Here is a 5,000-nt window from a genome sequence, read left to right as displayed (position 1 = left end):
GGAAGAGGAAGAGAGAGGGGGCTCATAATGATGAAGTTCAGAATGATAGGGTTCTGATGGACACGGCTGAGGTTCAGAGTTTTGAAGCCAGAGGTGGTGAGGTAGCGACTGATGAGATACTAAATATACTCAATGGAGGATACGGAGAACCAAGTGCAGGAACAGAGTTGAATCCTGCAGGAAAATGATCTAAACTGCAGAAGATTTCTCATCATCCCTCAAACAGGATTCCTTCCGATGCTTCCGTCGCTGTGGTGCGGATGAATGAAGCTTAGCGTGATGTGACCATGCGAGAGAATAAACGATCCAACACGACACACAGATTCACTGAAGCTGAATTAGTGTGTGTTCCCTGTCACGCCTCAAAGCAGGGTTGCCAGGTCCGAACTCAAAAATGGCCAAAAAAACGACCCCCAAATCTTCATCAGGAAAGTTTTTTCTTTTTTATTCAGCCTTCGTTGCCATGGGAAACAAGGTCACTGTGGTGTGCGCGCATTTCTCATCTCACTCTATGTCAACGTTCCAAAACTACAATATAATCCTCCTCCATCTGATCCACTCTAGTCCTTATTTCTACTGATTCACGACGTCCTGATAACACTGCTGGTCCGATCTGACACAGAACATCTGAATGGTTCTATCAAAACTCTAGCTTACAAAAAACACAAATCTGGCAACCCAGAGGAAGCTGCAGGTCATGTCTTAATAAACATCAAAGCTTTTCATGAGGTTTAAAAAAAAAAAAAAAAAAAGAAGCTGAGATCATCTCGTTTTTAGGAGAACCCACGTGTGAAAGCTCCTCAGTGATAGCAGCCTGCCTCGACACGCTACCATTTACAAAACAACGATGGGGTTTCCCTGGCAACGGCAAAACAATGGGTACCTGGTCCCTGTGCCAATAAAAGCAGAGATGAAGGCGAGAGGGAGAGAACACACCTGCTCATTCTCTCCTCTGGGTTTAACAAATTCCTCCCTAAAGCAGCAAGATCTTCCCTTCATCAGGTGAATTCCAACAACTTCCTCATCCAGAAACGCAGGAGAAACGTTTAGAGGAGAAAATAAATGTTTAATAAATTCACTATCCTGAGGAAGACTGATATTTGTGTGTTTCGACATTTCTTACGAATAACAGATGAAACATCTCAAATCCTGTGAGTCGTCTGAAGGAATGTTGTTCTGGATTATTGTTGGTTCTAATGTTCTGTAAAAAGTCCATGGTATCTTTTGGAATGGTTGTAGTCAGGAGATCATACCAAACCCTAAAGAACATTCCTGTTCCACCGTTCTACACAGTGCTTCAGCAGAGGAACAGATCAGAGAACCCTGCCTGGTAAAACCCTGTTTGTGCTGGTTTACAGACCTCCGGATAGAAGAGTTTAATCACAGAGCAGAATTCAGTACACACACCATCCTGAAAATAAATAAACCTGTCAAATCTAAACGGGTTCCTCAAGGGTTCTTCAGTGGTTGATTAAAATCGGTTCTACTTGGGCCTTTTTTCTTACTTGGGATGTAAAGAAAATTATTAGGAGTTCTCCTGAAGTCGATGTACTGATGTCTCTCTCCATCTCTCTCTTTCATTCAGTTTTATTTTCCAGGCCTTTAATATGAGTCTGTCTCCATCTGTCTGTCTGATTGTCTCGCTTTCCCGTGTTGCTCCTTTTGTGTGACTTTACAAGGTGAAGTGTTTTTATGATGGTTATATAATTGTAGAGAAGGAAAGAGACGTGTCCTCCGTGTCCCCGGCGTCCCTGAAGCGGATGGCTAAAGCAGAGTGTGTGTATAAAAACAGATCGGATTTCAGCAGGGACAGTCGAGGATATTAGTTTTACAGGTTTCTGCCTGCGGTCTGCACCACCCATCCACACCAGCCTGAATAACACAAAAAACATCCCTCTGCTGAACAAACACAGTAACGAGTGAGAGTTCAGCACACAAACGCTGAGGTGGAGGTGGAGGTGGCGCTACAGAGCTGTTCTGGGATCCAAATACACTCCAGAAACCAAATAATCTGTCTCAGCTAATCCCAGGACAGTCCCTGAGCATGGAGAACCGGTGTACAGGGGCGTAGTGAGTCTTATAAAGGCGTAGTGAGTCTTATAAAGGCGTAGTGAGTCTTATAAAGGCGTAGTGAGTCTTATAAAGGCGTAGTGAGTCTTATAAAGGCGTAGTGAGTCTTATAAAGGTGAAGAGTCATAAAGGCGTAGTAAATCTTATAAAGGCGTAGTAAATCTTATAAAGGTGAAGAGTCATAAAGGCGTAGTGAGTCTTATAAAGGCGTAGTGAGTCTTATAAAGGCGTAGTGAGTCTTATAAAGGCGTAGTGAGTCTTATAAAGGCGTAGTGAGTCTTATAAAGGCGTAGTGAGTCTTATAAAGGTGAAGAGTCATAAAGGCGTAGTGAGTCTTATAAAGGCGTAGTAAATCTTATAAAGGTGAAGAGTCATAAAGGCGTAGTGAGTCTTATAAAGGCGTAGTGAGTCTTATAAAGGCGTAGTGAGTCTTATAAAGGCGTAGTGAGTCTTATAAAGGCGTAGTGAGTCTTATACAGGTGAAGAGTCATAAAGGCGTAGTGAGTCTTATACAGGTGAAGAGTCATAAAGGCGTAGTGAGTCTTATAAAGGCATAGTGAGTCTTATACAGGTGAAGAGTCATAAAGGCGTAGTGAGTCTTATAAAGGCGTAGTGAGTCTTATAAAGGCGTAGTGAGTCTTATAAAGGCGTAGTGAGTCTTATAAAGGCGTAGTGAGTCTTATAAAGGCGTAGTGAGTCTTATAAAGGCGTAGTGAGTCTTATAAAGGCGTAGTGAGTCTTATACAGGTGAAGAGTCATAAAGGCGTAGTGAGTCATTTATAGGTCTTAATGAGTTATAACCTATAATATAAACAGGTTAATATAATAACCTGTTCTCTCTTTCTGTTTATGTAATCAGGTGCTTTCTATCCCTACTTTTTTCTGCTCATTACTCCATATTTGTAGAAATAGTAAATTATTTTTCCATCGTTCCACATCTCCATAATCCCAGCTACGCTAAAAATAAGTTGGATGTTCAGATTGAAGGTGGCACGTTTTCCACATCCATCAGTGGCTAATGATGTGATTACGCTCACGCAGAGTCGGACCCACAGCACACGTACAGACTCCTATAACCACTCAGCTATCGCACGTCTGTCTTTCTGTGCATACCATTCCCCCAGCACGCCATCATCATCATCATCATCATCATCATCATCATCCACTCCAGACTGAAAAATGACCTTCTTACACACATTCGCTGATCTCACAGAAAAATATAAACCTGAACCTTTACTTTTACAGTAGATTTAAATAAAGCATTTGCTTGGCTTTAAAAAATGTACTATTTATTATTATTATTATTGTTATTATTATTATTATATTATTAATATTAGTTTTTAATGCAAGCTACACGGCATTACGTGTGAAATACACAGATATTTATGTAATATTTATATTAAATCACTGAATATTTAGTATCATAACACACACCCTGAAACATAAAACTCGTTTTTGTAAGTAGAATTTTAAATAATAAAAACACACTGCTGTCGTGGTAAAATATTCCACAACCAGGTGGTGTGAAGTGTTGATTGGGACTCTTTTCACGTAGCACACACGTCTCACCTGCACGTGTTATTCCTCAGTGTAGGGCTCTGATTCACAAGAAATAGTGAATTTCTTAAAATGATAAAAATTTCACAAAATCACATCCCCTTTAAAATGATTTGTTGTCAGAAGTTTAGTCTCTGTGGTTTCCACATTGTTGGTCTGATTAATGCTGATCTTATATATTTTTTAATATGTGTAGATTAATGCTATTATTATCGTATCATATTTAATTTATTTATGAGATCGTAAGAATGGGGTTTGTGAGGGACATGGTGTACAGATCATCTCCAGCACTAGGAGACCATCGTAGCTCCTCCCCTGTACCTCCAACGCTCCTGAAAATCCACGCTGGGAAACGAGGCAGTGCTGCAACAATGCCCTCTTTGTCCCGCACCAACAGCGTAACAGCGTAACAGCGTAACGCACCAGCCGAGCCTTTGATTCACAGCCAAGACAAACCTCCTGCGCCGCTTACGGGCCTCGAAGCCAAACATTATGCTTGTGTTTAATATTCTACAGTCTGTGTGCATTTCTCCTGCTGTCACTCAATCCAGCATGACGCAGAGGGACTGTGGGCTGTGACTCACCTTCTACAGGACCTTCTACAGGACCTTCTACAGAACCTTCTACAGGAGCACCTGGGAAATTATTCTCACTCACTAACAGCACATATGATGATATGATGTGTATTTCACTTGTCTCAAGTGTTTATGGTCTGTGAGAGCTGTCTCAGTGCTCACTCTTTCTCTCCTCGCCCTCCTCTCTCTCTCTGTCTCTGTCTCTCTCTCTCTCTCTCTCTCTCTCTCTCCCCCCCCCCCGTCTCTCGTCCCCCCCCCGTCTCTCTCTCCCCGTCTCTCTCTCTCCCTCTCTCCCTCTCTCTCTCTTTTAATTCAATCAGCCTTTCTCTTGCTGTTTTCTCACAGTGCCAGTGTGCACCTGGATTACGTCACAGAACATCACCTGGAATCACAGCGTGTTCACAACCACAATGAAACGAAGGTATATGATTTAACACGTGACGTGACGGCTGTAGGTTTACATCCTGAACACAGAGTCCCGAGGAACAGACGGCGTGTCGGGATACACCCCGTGAGAAAGACACAATTACACACACAGGGTTGCCAGATTGGGTATCAAAGATCAGAGCTGATTAGGGAATTTCTCATTCACACACACACACACACACACACACACATACACACACAGAGATTAAACAGTACACATGGATGCACAAAGTATGTACACATCATACACACACTTAACACACTACACACAGTACACAAACACTGTACACACACAAAACAAACACACAATGTACACAGACACAGTGCGCACACACACACACACACACACACAGTGTACACACACAGTGTACA

The 5,000-nt window shown here is 42.1% G+C and overlaps 1 protein-coding gene across 1 annotated transcript in view; it reads right to left on the bottom strand.

The window, feature by feature from the left end:
- cwc27 (CWC27 spliceosome associated cyclophilin) overlaps positions 1-5,000 on the bottom strand; it is a 31,589-nt gene that overhangs the window by 18,760 nt on the left and 7,829 nt on the right. The gene's annotated exons all lie outside the window — the stretch shown is intronic.

This window comes from Silurus aristotelis, assembly GCF_946808225.1.
Source record: "Silurus aristotelis genome assembly, chromosome: 18".
Taxonomy (NCBI): Eukaryota; Metazoa; Chordata; class Actinopteri; order Siluriformes; family Siluridae; genus Silurus; species Silurus aristotelis.
Note: the sequence above shows the minus strand (reverse complement) of the source record. Positions and strands in the feature narration are given on the sequence as shown.